Here is a 16,510-nt window from a genome sequence, read left to right as displayed (position 1 = left end):
ACAAGCATTTTTGCAATAATTTCTCCTCATAGACATGGTTTCATATGTAATTTTGTCCAACGGACACATTTTTTTTGCAGAAACAATTTCACCAAATATAGTTCAATTTTGTATATTACTTCCCAACAATGTATGCATTTCTATGCACACTTCACTCCAATAGATTCATTTCTAGGCACGTTACGTTGCTGGAGAAGGGCACTGCAAAAAATGCAAAATTCATGTGTGAATCTTCACGCTCTCTGTAGAATATGTGAATTAGGTAAGTTCACCTTTAACTGTGAACTGAATCAAATTTCTCTCCCACCTCTATTCTAAGTCAGTGATTCTTGGTTATTGAGGTCTTATTTTCTGAGCTATTTACCCCATTTATTGCTTTGTCTAGGGACTTGGTGCTCTTATCTCGTCTGGTATTGTGATCCCTCAGGCAGGGGTGACAAATGGATGGCTCTATCTTCTAACTCCTCCCCCTCAAGGCATGATGGTACTTAAATAGGTCAGTGCTGGTGGGACACGGAGAGACTATCTCAGCTAAAACAGCCTGCAGCCAAATGGCTGGCCAGCTATTCTGCTTTCCCTTTCCTCCCCTCAGAGCAAGGTGTCTCTTAAGAAGTTGAGAAATAACTGGGGGAGGGAGACTTGATCAATGTTCCTGGATTTGCAGCCTGCCTGTAACTGCAGAAGTAGGAATGGTACAGGCCCCAGGCAGAACTGATAGGCTTCATCTGGCTGCGTAGGCTGCATGGGCCTAGCCATAAATAAAAAATACTTAACAATGGGCCATGCTTACTGAGTGTGTACAGAAAGACTGCATTGGGAAAAGGAGGGCTTTGAGAAGGAGGTGCTGAAAAAGGTTTTCAGCAAATCTAAAAAAAACCACCACATCCTTGCTTAATAATAATAATAATAATAATAATTTATTTATACCCCGCCCATCTGGCTCGGTTTTTCCAGCCACTCTGGGCAGTGGCGTAGCGTGGGTTGTCAGCACCCGGGGCAAGGCAAGTAATTTGCGCCCCCTAACCCGTGGATTTGCACCCCCTAACCCGTGGATTTGCGCCCCCTAACCCTAACCCCCAGATGTTGCGCCCGGTGCGCCCGGCCCCCCCTGCACCCCCCACGCTACGCCACTGACTCTGGGCTGCTTCCAACAGGATATTAAAATACAATAATCCCTTAAACATTAAAAGCTTCCCTAAACAGGGCTGCCTTCAGATGTCTTCTAAAAGTCTGGTAATTGTTTTTCTCTTTGACATCTGGTGGGAGCGTGTTCCACAGGGTGGGTGCCACTACTGAGAAGGCCCTCTGCCTGGTTCCCTGTAACTTGGCTTCTCGCAGTGAGGGAACCACCAGAAGGCCCTCGGTGTTGGACCTCAGTGTCCGGGCAGAACGATGTGGGTGGAGACGCTCCTTCAGGTATGCTTGAATTTAGAAAAATAAAATAAAAAAGCATGTTCTTTGTAATTTTGCAAAATACACCCATGAAAGGTACTCCCTGATATTAATTTGTTTATATAACTTCCTGGTTTTCAAAGGACTGAAGATTTTGACAGATTTTGCAGAGCACTTGGGATCAAATGAAAGTATTTTAAAACAAGTGCTGTTGGGACATTTCATTCTGAATCTGCTAAACCAAGCCAGACAGAGGATGATGACAGGTGGGTATCTTGCCCACCCCCATCATAAATCCTGGCCACACTCACAGTGGACTGCAAGTTTTGCTGGCTTGATCTGCTAGTGTACAATGTGATTGTACAAGGTGAGAGCCTGTCCTAGTTTTGAATACTTTACTGTTTTGAGATATCTTGATTACGAATTAGCTGTGGTGACCATATGAACTTTCTGAACAGTGGAATTATTATTTTGTCTACTTCATGATATATTTTGGATCTGCCATTTCTATTGGCAGAGCAGTTTTTTCTGGTTTTCTTTATTTCTCTGACACGCCCCCCCATCAAACTTGCAGTAATTTGGAAATCATAGCTGATTGCAGTGCTCATGATAATAGTGAATTAAAAAAAGTAACATGCACATACTCCAGACACAAATTTCATTCAAGCATGGCTAAAAGTATGTTTCCTCCAAATCTTAGAAATAATTGATTTGAATCCTATAGCTCATCAAACCAAAACCAGCATTGGCTCTAAACAGTCATATCAACGATAGCAAAGCAAACCCTGATGTTAAATAACTCCAGTATAAGGATTGTATAAAGAGGAAAGAATGCATTCTAAGAGAGTCTTTCTGACTTACTGAGTCAAATAAAAGTTTTTAATTCCATTAGAAGGAGCAAATCCTGCAATAGCAAACTCAATGCATTAGTAAACTCAATGCATTCAGAGAGACGCCAGGGTTAGCAGAAGAACAAAAATCTTTTAGAGGAAAACCCTAAGGAGACAACCCCCCCCCCCCCAATATTTTGATGAGGATGGAAGATGCTCTGTGGGCTTGGAATAGTGACTGGCTGTTGGAAGGGAAAACCAAACATGGGGAAAGTAATGGAGTATCCTAGGAAAGGGCATGGCTGCCTTACTGGGGACCCTGAATAGGAACACTCCAAACTCTCCATTTTGTTGCAGGTCCCACTCCTGCTGTCTTAACATCAAATATACACCCGATATTAAATACTGCTAAATATATGGTCACACATTACTCGTTAGCAGACGTCAAAGTGACGTTGAATGCTGGACACTGCATTTAAGCAAACAGTCATCCCGTAATCTGCAGGGGGTGATTCCAAGGGGGATTTATCGTGGAAAAATTTGTTTCAACCCTTGTCCAGATGTCATCAGCTCTCCGAAGTGAACTCATTAAAGATATATAGCTGGTTCTGAAAGAAAAGCTTACGACTAGAAAAAAAGGTCACTGCTTGAAAGTGTACTATGAAAGAATGCTTTCATTTCTTCAACACCCAGGAGATGTATCCTGCAGTTATGCTATTCAGACAACAGGCCCTGTCATGGGCTATTAATATTACGCCGTCCTGCTACAAATCGCAGTTGATGAAAATTTTGCTGCGTCGTGCACACTATTAAAAATAACCTGACACATCTCAGCATTGTCTTTTTTAAGAAATCCGGGTTGCTTGCCAAAGTCATGCACAAAAGGAGAAACCTAGATAGCATGCCAAAGAACAGAAGCACAGCTGAAATACTCTTTAAAATGTGCGTGGGGCAGGGAGAGCCCACAAGTACACACCACTTTGTTGAAACGGCGCAACAAGACGCACAGAAAGTCTTTGTCAAATCCTCCCTGCCGGCAGAAGGCAAGCATCTCAGGGAGAAAGGGACTAGTCCAGTCTTCTTGTGCAGGGATGCATTTTTGTGTGTCGGCTTTTACACATAGCTGTCAAGTGGCCCTTATTTGAAGGGACAGTCCCTTATTCCAGCGCCATGTCCCGCTGCTGTCCCTTATTGATGGATGTCCCTTAAATGTCCCTTAAATGATGTCCCTTAAATTTCAAAGGAAGCAGCTCCTCTCCCTCCCTCCCTGCCGGCCAGGGAGGAGGGAGGCTCCAACTATGTTGCTTGGCTGTGTTGCTCACCCAATAAGAAGTCTAAGAACGACTGGGGGGTGGAGCTTGCATGCCTTGTGTGTAGCTAGTTAATGCAAGCTGAGGGGTTTTTTGAATGCTGGACACCATTTTGTTGCACGTGCTGCTGCAAACTTTGCAGTGCAAAGCCAGGCCGGGGAGCCATCTTAAGTTGAGGCTGCATAGGCCTTGTGGTGCATGTGATTCAGATTCTATTCAGTTGAACCTCTGGTTACAAAGTTGGTTGGACAGTGTTCTCGAAGCTACCAGCATGAGTTTGACCAGACTGCAGGAGGACAGGAAGACTGGAGTGCCTGGAACAGGTGAGGCTGCAGGTCCCTTATTTTGGCTGCTGGTCCCTTATTTTCAAGGCTGCTGGTCCCTTATTTTCAAATCTGTAAGTTGACAGCTATGCTTTTACATGTGGAAGAATCCAGAGCATGAGGTCCCCATCACAGTCCCAAGTGGTACGGTCCAAGGAGGACAGCATCCAAACAGCTGATCCTAAAATAACATCACCCCTACCTCCAAGTAGAGCTGTCTTAACTCAAGCCTTTTGGAATGTTAAGCAGTTGGCTTGAAGAGTTTTGAAGTACATTATGAGTCCAAACCTTTTCTGGAGATTAAATACTCTCCAGACTCTTACATTAGGTCAGATTGCAAGCTTACCTAAGTGGTTAATGTTCTGAAGCTGAAAATTAGTTCTTCATTTGTGCTGTTGGAGGATATATGATGTTTCAAGTACCTTTATCTAACAGAGAGGGAGGGAGCTAAATATTAATTTATACATTAATATTAAATGCAACAAGTTGAAAGATATGGTCTCGTATACCTGTTAAGAAAGATACATGTTTGTTTTCTATTATTACCACCCTCATAGCAGAAATTTGATAGGTATCAGATCACCAACAAACACCAAAGAACACATTGCATATCCAATGTTTTGTGCTGTCTCATATAATATGTATTTATTGTGCCCTAGTATTGAATAACATCTCTTGGCAAAATCAGATCATGTCCTACTGAGAAATGGAGATATAAATCTGTTTCTTGGGAGGAAAATACAACAGACAGTATAATATGTAACGGTGGTAAGGATTTTCAGTTCAGAGGATGCCATTTGGAATCAGAGAGCAGTAAGAGCCTGAAGGAAAATAATGTTAAATCTTGGAGATGAATATTCTAATCATGCTGGTCAAATTACATGAGAACGTACTGCAAGAATTGACAGATAAACATTGGCTGCAAACACACCCATACATTTAAAGCATATTTAAGCATCCACCCCAATTATTATTATTATTATTATTATTATTATTATTATTATTATTATTAATGCCCTCCAAATGCCTTCCCTTTGAGGGGGTGGAGGGAGATACCTGGGGCTGGTAGCAATGACAGGGCCCAGAACAGATGCAGGTGAACACTACCATTTTTTATTGTTATCCCCTTGGCAGGTTATTAAACTGATAGACCACCATCTTCCCCTAAATACTTCATATGCAGAAGTGAAACGCTATCATTCTTGCTGTAGATTGGGACTTTTGTCTGCCTCCACAGATTGCTGTTGCTATGAAATGTGTCAATATTCACATATTATTTCTTCCAAATTTTCCCTTGAGCACAGTTTATACCATCTGAACTCCAGTTTCTGTGATTAAGAGTTGATTGCATTTGAATCTAAATTGTTGCACTGTCTGTGGGCTTCCCGAGGAAATAAGTATCTGTGTAGGAACTAATAATACACCCCCATCGTGTCTATAAAATTATTTCAGTTGTGCATCTGAGTCCAAGTAGGCAGTGAAAAAATATGTCTTAACTGCTGATGGGGTATTAGATTAAGTGAGTAAGAAACCAATTTCCCTAAAATTTATAGCAGGATAAAGCTGTTGACAAAAGAATAGGCATTGATTGCCTTGGCTACAAGGAAAGATTGTGGGTAGGTATTAGCTTTACTTTATTTCTGGATTGTGTCTAGTTAGTTTGTCTTTTAATGTCAGTGTTGAATCACAGTTGTAAAACCCCTAAATAATAATAATAATAATAATAATAATAATAATAATAATAATAATTATTATTATTATTATTATTATTTATTATCTGTACCCCGCCCATCTGGCTGAGTTTCCCCAGCCACTCTGGGCGGCTTCCAACAAAGATGAAAAATACACTAAAATGTCACATATTAAAAACTTCCCTGAACAGGGCTGCCTTCAGATGTCTTCTGAATGTCAGGTAGTTGTTTATCGCTTTGACATCTGATGGGAGGGCGTTCCACAGGGCGGGCACCACCACCGAGAAGGCCCTCTGCCTGGTTCCCTGTAGCCTCACTTCTCGCAATGAGGGAACCGCCAGAAGGCCCTCGGAGCTGGACCTCAGTGTCCGGGCAGAACGATGGGGGAGGAGACGCTCCTTCAGATATACTGGACTGAGGCCGTTTAGGGCTTTAAAGGTCAGCACCAACACTTTGAATTGTGCTTGGAAACGTACTGGGAGCCAATGTAGGTCTTTCAAGACCGGTGTTATATGGTCTCGGCGGCCGCTCCCAGTCACCAGTCTAGCTGCCGCATTCTGGATTAGTTGTAGTTTCCGGGTCACCTTCAAAGGTAGCCCCACGTAGAGCGCATTGCAGTAGTCCAAGCGGGAGATAACCAGAGCATGTACCACTCTGGCGAGACAGTCTGCAGGCAGATAGGTCTCAGCCTACGTACCAGATGGAGCTGGAAAACAGCTGCCCTGGATACAGATTTGACCTGTGCCTCCATGGACAGCTGTGAGTCCAAAATGACTCCCAGGCTGCGCACCTGGTCCTTCAGGGGCACAGTTACCCCATTCAGGACCAGGGAATCCTCCACACCTGCCCGCCTCCTGTCCCCCCAAAGCAGTACTTCTGTCTTGTCAGGATTCAACCTCAATCTGTTAGCTGCCATCCATCCTCCAACCGCCTCCAGACACTCACACAGGACCTTCACCGCCTTCACTGGTTCTGATTTAAAAGAGAGGTAGAGCTGGGTATCATCCGCATACTGATGAACACCCAGCCCAAACCTCCTGATGATCTCTCCCAGTGGCTGCATGTAAATGTTGAAAAGCATGGGGGAGAGGACAGAACCCTGAGGCACCCCACAAGTGAGAGCCCAGGGGTCTGAACACTCATCCCCCACCACCACTTTCTGAACACGGCCCAGGAGGAAGGAGCAGAACCACTGTATGACAGTGCCCCCAGCTCCCAGTCCCTCAAGACGGTCCAGAAGGATGTTATGGTCGATGGTATCAAACGCCGCTGAGAGATCCAGCAGAACTAGGAAACAGCTCTCACCTTTGTCCCTAGCCCGCCGGAGATCATCAACCAGTTCGACCAAGGCAGTTTCAGTCCCATGATGAGGCCTGAATCCCGACTGGAATGGATCTGTGAATAAAATCTAATTGGTTGAGCTGCTGTGATGGCATGGAATGTTCATGTAGCAGGGGGAGGGGCATGGATCCCAGAGGAAAAGTGGCTGGAGTTAGAGAATGGACAATGGATTGAGGGAGAAAAATCTGGATAGGTGATGGAGAGGGAGGATTTTAAGATAAGGGGAGAGAGTAATGAAATCCCCTCTATACAAGATTGGATCCAAAAGCTGACAGAATATGCTGAATTAGACGGTCTATCAGAAAAAAAATAAAGAATAAATCGAAACAGGAATTTGTCTCAAAATGGGAGGTTTTCAAAGAATATTTAAAATATAAATATGGTAGTTTAAACTCTGTTGCAGCATTTGAGGAACTTCAGTAATAGTTGCAATTAGATATATAGTGCAATTAGATATATAGAATTAAGATATATTAAGAAAAAGTGTAATTACGATAAAAGTGTGTATTGGCAATAAGTAATATGAAATCAAAATATGGAAAATTATGTGTCTATGGTTAGTCCTGTGTGTAATTTGTTACTTGTGTTTTCTCTTCTTTTCTTGTTATATCAATAATAATAAAAAAGATAAGGGAAAGGACATACAGAACCAAGGTGACAGGGTCTAAAGATAGGGAGCAGAGGCGCTAAGTTGCCACCAAGATTGTGGGGTCCCAGTGTGCATCATGTGTGTGTGACAGAGGCATAGGCACTCTGGAGGAGCCGGTCACTCGACCTGTGACATCACACATGCACAACATGTGCAGGACTGATGCAAGATAGAGAAGGCGTCACTACCAAGAAGGCCCTCTGTCTGGTTCCCTGTAACCTCACTTCTCGCAATGAGGGAACCGCCAGAAGGCCCTCAGTGCTGGATCTCAGTGTCCGGACTGAACGATGGGGGTGGAGACGCTCCATTTACAGCATGTTACGCTTTAAGAGAAAATGATATGAAAATGATATATCATTGGTCTCTAACACCGAGTAAACTGGCAAAAATGTATAAATCTAAATCAAACAAGTGTTGGGAATGTAAAGAGAAAGAAGGTTCTTTTTATCATATGTGGTGGTCTTGTAGTAAGGTTAAGGCTTACTGGGAAATGATATACAATGAATTGAAAAGGATGTTCAAAATAACTTTTGTAAAAAAAACACCCCAGCAGCTTTTCATTTGGGAATTATAGGGACAGAACTACCTAAATTGTACAGAAATTTATTGATGTATGCTACTACAGCAGGAAGAATGCTACTTGCCCCAAAGTGGAAAGAAGCAGACGTCCCAGCAAAGGAAGAATGAATACAGAAACTTACAGAATATGCAGAAATGGCAAAACTTACTGGAAGAATAAGAAATCAAGATAACAAACTTTTTGTAAAAGAACAGAAATGGTTTATTGAATATTTACAGATAAATTTCAAACAGATAAAAACATTAGCAGGATTATTGTAATAACCTGCAGTTTCATAAGAGTATATATTTAAAGTAGATAATTAAATGAGCAAATTAAATGAATTTGTATATGCAGAGGATATTAAAAAATAAATTTAAGGGACTGTAGAAAGGGGGGGAAGAAAGTCAAACTTTGAAACGTTAAATTGATTGTAAAGCTAATGAAATGCATAAACTTGAAAAGCATAAATAAAAACTTAAAAAACAAAACGAAAACAACAAAAAATGGCCAAGTTCTTTGGCTGAAGATTCTTGGCCCTGAATACTCTGGATGGGAGTACTCTATATGTTCCTAGAGCTATAATATTTAAAGTCAATTTTTCTAGAGCCGAAAGTGCTGCAGTGCTGTCCAGGGTCTACTTGATGCTATGTAGCATTGACTGACGACATATCATAGGAACCTCGCTACATAATAAATCTGAATGAAAAAGAAGAGCATGCAGCTATGTAGGGCTAGGGGGGACTAAGGATGCTTTTTAAATGGACTGTCAAGGAAAGTCGTGCTTTCAACAGAAAGCGGAGATTTTTCACCATACTTCTCCAGTGTCAGCAAATCAATTATCAGCCCAAAACAACCAACCCCTGTGATGTCAACTGCTGTCGCCTCCTTTGTGTCTATGCCCAGCATCTACGATTTCAAGGAGGCAAAACATCTTAATTAAGGCATTATCCAAACAGCCTAGGCCTAGCCATGCATTCCAAGCCGTGCAGTGTGTGTTTGACATCTGCTAGAATCCATTTAAGTTATTATTGCCCATATGGTGCGGCCCTGAAAAGATGACACGTTAGTGACGGGAGAGCTTCTAATAGCTGCCTTTGACTGCAGACCGCACTGAGTCTGAATGCCCAAGATGGGCGATTATTCAGAATCATGTTACCGAGAACAAATCCCTTCAGCGAGCATAAGCATAATTAATTTTCCAGTGTATTAATTATGCCGTTTTACATGTGATGCTCCATTGTCATTTGGGGGCAGGCATGTATACGACAGCGCAAGGTGCAGAAAAATTGGCAGGGAAGCCAAACAAAGGCAGCTAGGGGCTCACACTACAGTCACATGGACATCAAGCAGTCAACTAGCTAAATCCTGTATGCTAATAATGAACTCAGTCTCTGAGTGCCAAACTTGGTGTAGCAAAAACTGAGCCAACAAGAGGGAGGTATTTGCATGTTTGTTGCAGAAGTGCAAAAAGTTTGAGAGAAACAGAAATAAGAGGGGGGCGTGTGTGTGTGACCCAAACAGCCCAACAAGGATGGATCTAATGTCATCACTTGTACTTCTCCAAAAAAGTGGACACAGGTTTGCGGCGAATGCCCATATGTGTAGATGCAAATATAGAAATAATAACCATCAGTTAGGTAGAAATGCAGTCCATCTTGCCATAATTAGGGAAGACTGATTTCCAGGAGCTAACCAACGGTGCCAGGCAACTTCTAGGTCCCTACTTTCTTTTCTTAAGGTCCTTATCTTGAAACCAACCTTCCAAACAGAGGACTGTCCTCTGTAAAGTAGGAAGTGTGACCAGCCTAAAAGGAGCATGCTCCATGACCACAGAACATTGACTATATGTGGTGGGCGATGGAATAGAGTATCAGGGAGAGGGCATAATTGTCTGGCTGGAACCTGATCAGCAGTGTTCTATGCTGCAACACTTTCTCGCAGGTCTCACTTGTAAAAGACTGCTCAGCTGTAAGAATTCAAATGCTTGCCATCAATAATAATAATAATAATAATAATAATAATAATAATAATAATTTATTACTTATACCCTGCCCATCTGCCAAGACCTCCCCAGCCACTCTGGGCCGCTCCCAAAAGAATATTAAAAACACAATAAAACATCAAAAAACTTCCCTAAACAGGGCTGCCTTCAGATGCTTTCTAAAAGTCAGGTAGTTGTTATTTCCTTGACATCTGATGGGAGGGCGTTCCACAGGGCGAGTGCCACTACCGAATAGGCCTTCTGCCTGGTTCCCTGTAACCTCACTTCTCGCAGTGAGGGAACTGCCAGAAGGCCCTTGGAGCTGGACCTCAGTGTCCGGGCTGAACAATGGGGGTGGAGACGCTCCTTCAGGTTTGCTGAACCGAGGCCGTTTAGAGCTTTAAAGGTCAGCACCAACACTTTGAATTGTGCTCGGAAACGTACTGAGAGCCGATGAAGATCTTTCAGGTGTTATATGGTCTCGGCGGCCACTCCCAGTCACCAATCTAGCTCCTCATTCTGGATTAGTTGTAGTTTCCAGGTCACCTTCAAAGGTAGCTCCACATAGAGCGCGTTGCAGTAGTCCAAGCAGGATATAACTAGACCACTCTGGCAAGACAGTGTGCAGGCAGGTAGGGTCTCAGCCTGCTTACCAGATGGAGCTGGTAGACAGCTGCCCTGGACACAGAATTGACCTGCGCCTCCATGGACAGCTGCGAGTCCAAAATGACTCCTAGGCTGCGCACCTGGTCCTTCAGGGGCACAGTTACCACATTCAGGACCAGGGAGTCCTCCAAACCTGCCCGCCCCCTGTCCCCCCAAAACAGTACTTGTTAGGATTCAACCTCAATTAATCATTTCAAAAGAAATAATGAACGAGGAAGGAAGAAGAAAAGAAGCAAATTCAGGTATCAGTTCTTACACAATTGTTATAATGACTGAATGGAATGGTGAGATAGATAGATGGAGAGTTCTTAGAAGGAGGAATCCAAATGGTAGTTGGTAGTCGGCCCCAGCCAGGTCAGAAGTATGGGCCTCTCTGTGTTGCTTCTCCATCAGATGGAACCAGGTGGAATGGCGGCTGATGGAGACAATTCTAGGAGAGGACAAACTCAAATGACAGCTGGTCTCCGCAGTGGCGTAGCGTGGGGGGTGCAGGGGGGGCGGGCCGCACCGGGCGCAACATCTGGGGTTAGGGCAAATCCATGGGTTAGGGGGCGCAAATCCACGGGTTAGGGGGCGCAAATCCACGGGTTAGGGGGCGCAAATTACTTGCCTTGCCCCGGGTGCTGACAACCCACGCTACGCCACTGGGTCTCCGCCATGTGGAACAAGCCTCTTCTGTTTTGTTTTTTTTTAAAGTTTAGGAATTTATATAAAACAGAAAAAACAGAACAATAAAAAACAAAACAATAAAAATACATACAATCCAAAAAAACACATACAAAACAAGTATAGTTTCCATCCCTTATATTCATAAAACTTACTTTCCCGACCTCCTCATACCTCCCCTTTCTGTATTCCATTCTCTAATTAATTCAATTCAGCAAATCCTTCCCCGAATTTCTATATAATTTTTAACCTTTCTTTTCTTAATCACATAATCATTACAGCTTTTAACCCCTTAATTTCTGAATCAACATCGTTCTAGCCTTCAACAATTTTGCAATGTTTCTTAAGATAGTCCTTAAATTTCTTCCAATCTTCTTCCGCTGTCTCTTTTCCCTGGTCTCGAATTCTGCCGGTCATTTCTGCCAGTCCCATATAGTCTATCACTTTCATCTGCCATTCTTCCACGGTGGGTAGATCTTGTGTCGGAACAAGCCTCTTCTGACCGAACTACTTCAGAAGACAGATGGGAAGTCGCAAGTTAGAATGCTTTCCCAGACATATTAAAACTGTCTGAACGCACAAAAATAAGCATATCAAGGAGAAGCCTAAATCAGAATTTTTCTTGGTCGCATCCTAGTTTTCAGTGGCTGAGGAGGTATTTAATCCTGTACACATAAAGACTTGCCACCATTGTTATTCTGAGGACCCTGCTACATGCATTTTCTGAAGATGTAGATTGGCTCGTGATTATTTACCAGCTAGAAGCATTGTTTGACTGCTTGTTTGAATTATCTGCTGCTTCCCACAAAAAAAGCCTTGAAGCAACTAGCAGCAGTAATAAATACAGAAAAGTCCAATGCATGGCACGTCAACTTCAAAAACAATATATGGCCACTGTCATCCAGGTTTGTGATAAGCAAGTTCCCACTATGATATTGCCTCAATGGCAGAGCACATGTATTGTATGCAAAATGTGTTGTTGTGTTGTTGTTGTTTAATATACTGTTAATATGTGAAAGTGGCTTCTAAACTGTTTAAAACTACAAAATCAAACCATAATGACAATACAGCGGACGCTCGGGTTGTGAACGTGATCCGTGCAGGAGGCGCGTTCGCAACCCGCAGCGCCGTGTCGGCGCACGAGCGGATTGCGATTCGGTGCTTCTGCACATGCGCAAAGAGTGATTTAGCGCTTCTGCGCATGCGCGAGTGCCGAAACCCGGAAATAACCCGTTCCGGTACTTCCAGGTTTGGTGCGGTGCGCAACCCGAAAGCACACAACCTGAAGCGTCTGTAACCCGAGGTATGACAACCCAGTCAGTTGGACAGGGTATAAATAACAAAGTTGTTGTTGTTGTTGTTGTTGTTGTTGTTGACTATTTTCACTAGACAAATTTTGGAGGGCACGTTCTCCATGTTACCGCACCTCTTTCAAAACTAAATTGAACAGGTAACCATTCTTTCCCAGGCCTCCAATGTGCCATTCTGATGGATATCTTAGATGGAAAATGGCGTCCCCAAAAAACAAAAACAAAATGGCGGCTGGATCTCTGGATAGGCAACATGAAATATACTCAGAGTCGCAAAGTGATTTCATGCTCTTTATTCAGCTCATAGTGGTGAGGAGGAATGAATGAAAGTCCCCTCAAGGTATCTGCTTTATATACATTATTTACACAATGGGCTGCACATGATTGGCTAATTCCGGAATTCTACTGTAAGCCAATCAGGTTGTGGATTCACTTCTATCTGGAGCATGATTGGGTGGTTCCTGCCAACCAATCATACTGCTGCATTGTTCTAGGACCAATCAGACTGCTGCATTCTGAATCCTATTGTTCTAGGACCAATCAGACTGCTGCCTTTTGGATCCTATTGTTCTAGGACCAATCAGACTGCTGCAGTTTGGATCCTATTCAACTCAGTACATAACACAACAGCAGTACCTAACATTTAATATCCCTTCCTGTTTATGTCTCTCAAACACCTTATCTTGTGAAACAGCACATTATGGGCCATGTAGCTGCCCGGAACATGATGTCCTTAAAAATGTGACAGACAACTAATTCCACAACTACCTACTGAACTCCCTCACCCTATTGCTGGGACATAGTGTCCTTGCAGAAGACACTTTGCTGACATCAACAATTACAACCCAAAACAACGCGACTTAAGGAAGACACTGTGGCTTGGAAGGGAAGCTCAAACTGCTCTTGTCATTTCAAAGAGCAATTATTAATATAATGACAGGCCACTTAATAACAGTGTGCTCTCTGGGATGAATTCTGTTACATTTGTTTACAGCCGTACACACTTTGTTGGAAGAGCCAGTTAAGTAGCTAGGATTAGTTTGAAAGGAGCATTTCCAGGCAGTGTGTCTAGCTGCCACTGCCGCACAATTTCTGTTCTCATCCTGAAGCAAAGTTCTTAACCCGAGGTACTATTTCTGGGTTAGCGGAGTCTGTAACCTGAAGTGTCTGTAACCCAAGGTACCACTGTATAAGATGAGAAACAAATAAAATAAAAACTACGTACAGCAACAGTGTTTTGTGTTGTGTAGGCTCCTATGATGTAATAATGGGCCCCGCCTGCTAGCCTGCTCCCTAAAATATCACTGGTTTGCTTGTTTCTGTATATAGGGTATATAGGGTGCCTACATTCTGCATGGACTGGTCGCATGGCAACATGTGCAAATGGCTTTAGATACCTATTAGGCCCCTAAATTACCACATAGCATATATTCAACACACACAAAAACGAAAATTTGTTGTTGACAAAGGACAGCTGGACATATAAAAGGCCCCATTACCTCCAGCAGCTTAGGGCCTCATCAAACCTAAATCCGACCCTACAGAACAAGATCGGGAAAAGTAACTTAGAACCTGCAAGGCTTTCATTTCTATTAATTTATTTCTCTTTCATTGCTGGTTCCTTCCCAGTCTCCTACAGCTCCAGGAAAAAAAATTGCCCTCATGTTTCAGCTTATGCTGTCTGTCACTTTCCTCTAGCAAATTCCTAAAGCCTTTCTGGGTTAGTTATCTGTCTGATGCCGAATGTGCACGATGGTGATTTGGCATTGAGTGATTATCTGTGCAGTGAACATGCAGCCATGCAAAAGGCAAAAGAGATCCAAAAGTGGCCCCTACAAATGAATGCATCGTCATTTGTAACATCGTCATTTGCAAATGATAGAAAGACTGCGAAGGTCCCAAGGAAGACACTCTGATGTGAAACAACCTTAGTGTCTTACATGCCAAACATTTATAGCACCCCTACCACCAAAAAGAATCCTGGGAACTGTAGTTTGTTAAGGGGTTTGGGAATTGTACTCAATGATGGGTAGACTCATGGACTGCCTCTTTCCATATGAACCTCCCTGGACCCCAAGATCATCTTCTGAGGCCCTTCTTCGTGTGCCTCCTCCTCAAGAGATGCGGAGGGTGGCAGCACGAGAACAGGGCTTTCCCTGCAGTGGCTCCTTGTCTGTGGAATGCTCTCTCCAGGGAAGTTCGCCTGACACCTTCATTATACACCTTTAGGCACCAGGCAAAAATGTTCCTTTTTAACCAGGCCTTTGGTTGACCTGATCAACATCCTATACCCTTTTAAAATGCAGCTCTTTTGGTAGCAGAGTATTATTGGGTCGGGATGCAGGTGGCGCTGTGGTGTAAACCACTGAGCCTTGGGCTTGCCGATCAGAAGGTCAGCAATTCGAATCCCCATGACAGGGTAAGCTCCCGTTGCTCGGTCCCTGCTCCTGCCAACCTAGCAGTTCGAAAGCACGTCAAAGTGCAAGTAGATAAATAGGTACCATTCTGGCGGTTGCCAGAAGCGGCTTAGTCATGCTGGTCACATGACCCGGAAAAACTGTATGCGGACAAACGTCGGCTCCCTCAGCCGGTAAAGTGAGATGAGCGCTGCAACCCCAGAGTCATTCGTGACTGGACTTAACTGTCAGGAGTCGTTTACCTTTACCTTATTATTGGGTTATTGTTTTCATTCTCATTTTATATATTGTGATCTTTTTTTGTGAACCACCCTGAGACCTCCAGGTATAGGGCAGTATATAAATTCTAATAATAATAATAATAATAATAATAATAATAATAATAATAGACTGCAGTTCCTATGAATCTTTTTTTTGGGGGGGTGCTTCAATCTTGGAGTTGAATTTTTTTACCAATTTTTTGTTGTTGTTAATTGAAATGTAGAATTCTTCAGGAGACGCCCTGATCCTGGTTCCACCTGTAGTTGCAGTCTGCAGTGTGACGGCAGAGTAAGGGGTTCTCTGTTGTGGTACCCTAGATGTGGAATTGAATTCCTTCCTCGGGAAGATATGGTTGTCCTCTATGCTTAGCTGCTTTTGTTTTTTTCAGGCATATGTCGCATATGTCGATGGTTGAGTTAAGAGGTAGTTTGCTCCTGGATTTTCTGTGAGGTAGGGTGGTGTGGTGTTGATCTTTGAATTCTCTGCATTGCATTTTTATTTTGAAGGGCATTGGCTGGCATGTGATGGGTGACCCACAGCCACTCTACCCCTCTTGCTTTTGGGACCTTCTCAGTCCTTCAGCTTGACCTGTGCTGTCTTGCGCTCAGCCTTCCAGGACTGACAGAAAGGATTTGTCGCTGACTGCCCAAGAAAGTCTGCCTAATTTCGGCGGGATTTATTTCCTAGTGCAGCTGCACAGCCAGATTCTGCACTGCTCATTTCTCCGATTGTCTAATGACTAATGTCTAATTGAAGGCACAGTGGGAAATAATGCATTAAAATTAAGTTAGGGGTTGTCTGCGTCAGCTGCAGCAAAGATTCCTTCAACTCCCACTGAGAGCAAAGTCGCCTGGGTGGGAAGCGAACAAACCTCATCTCCTTACGCAGGAGAAGTGTGGGAAGGGCCTTTGCTGATATCCTTTCAGTGGCATCACACCTCCCATGTTGATAAAACAATTGTCCATTTGTGACGCGAAGATGATTATTTTTTGTGGCGGGGGAACAGCAGTGATCCTGATATTCTGTGATGTTTTAAGGACTGACATGAATGAAAGACTAATATGATTGGCCCTAATCATCTGTACTCTTTCATGTATTCCCATGTGTTTGG

The sequence above is a fragment of the Podarcis filfolensis genome (assembly GCF_964270895.1).
Source record: "Podarcis filfolensis genome assembly, chromosome: 11".
Classification (NCBI taxonomy): Eukaryota; Metazoa; Chordata; class Lepidosauria; order Squamata; family Lacertidae; genus Podarcis; species Podarcis filfolensis.
The sequence above is the reverse complement of the archived record's forward strand: the minus strand, read 5'-3'. Positions refer to the sequence as shown.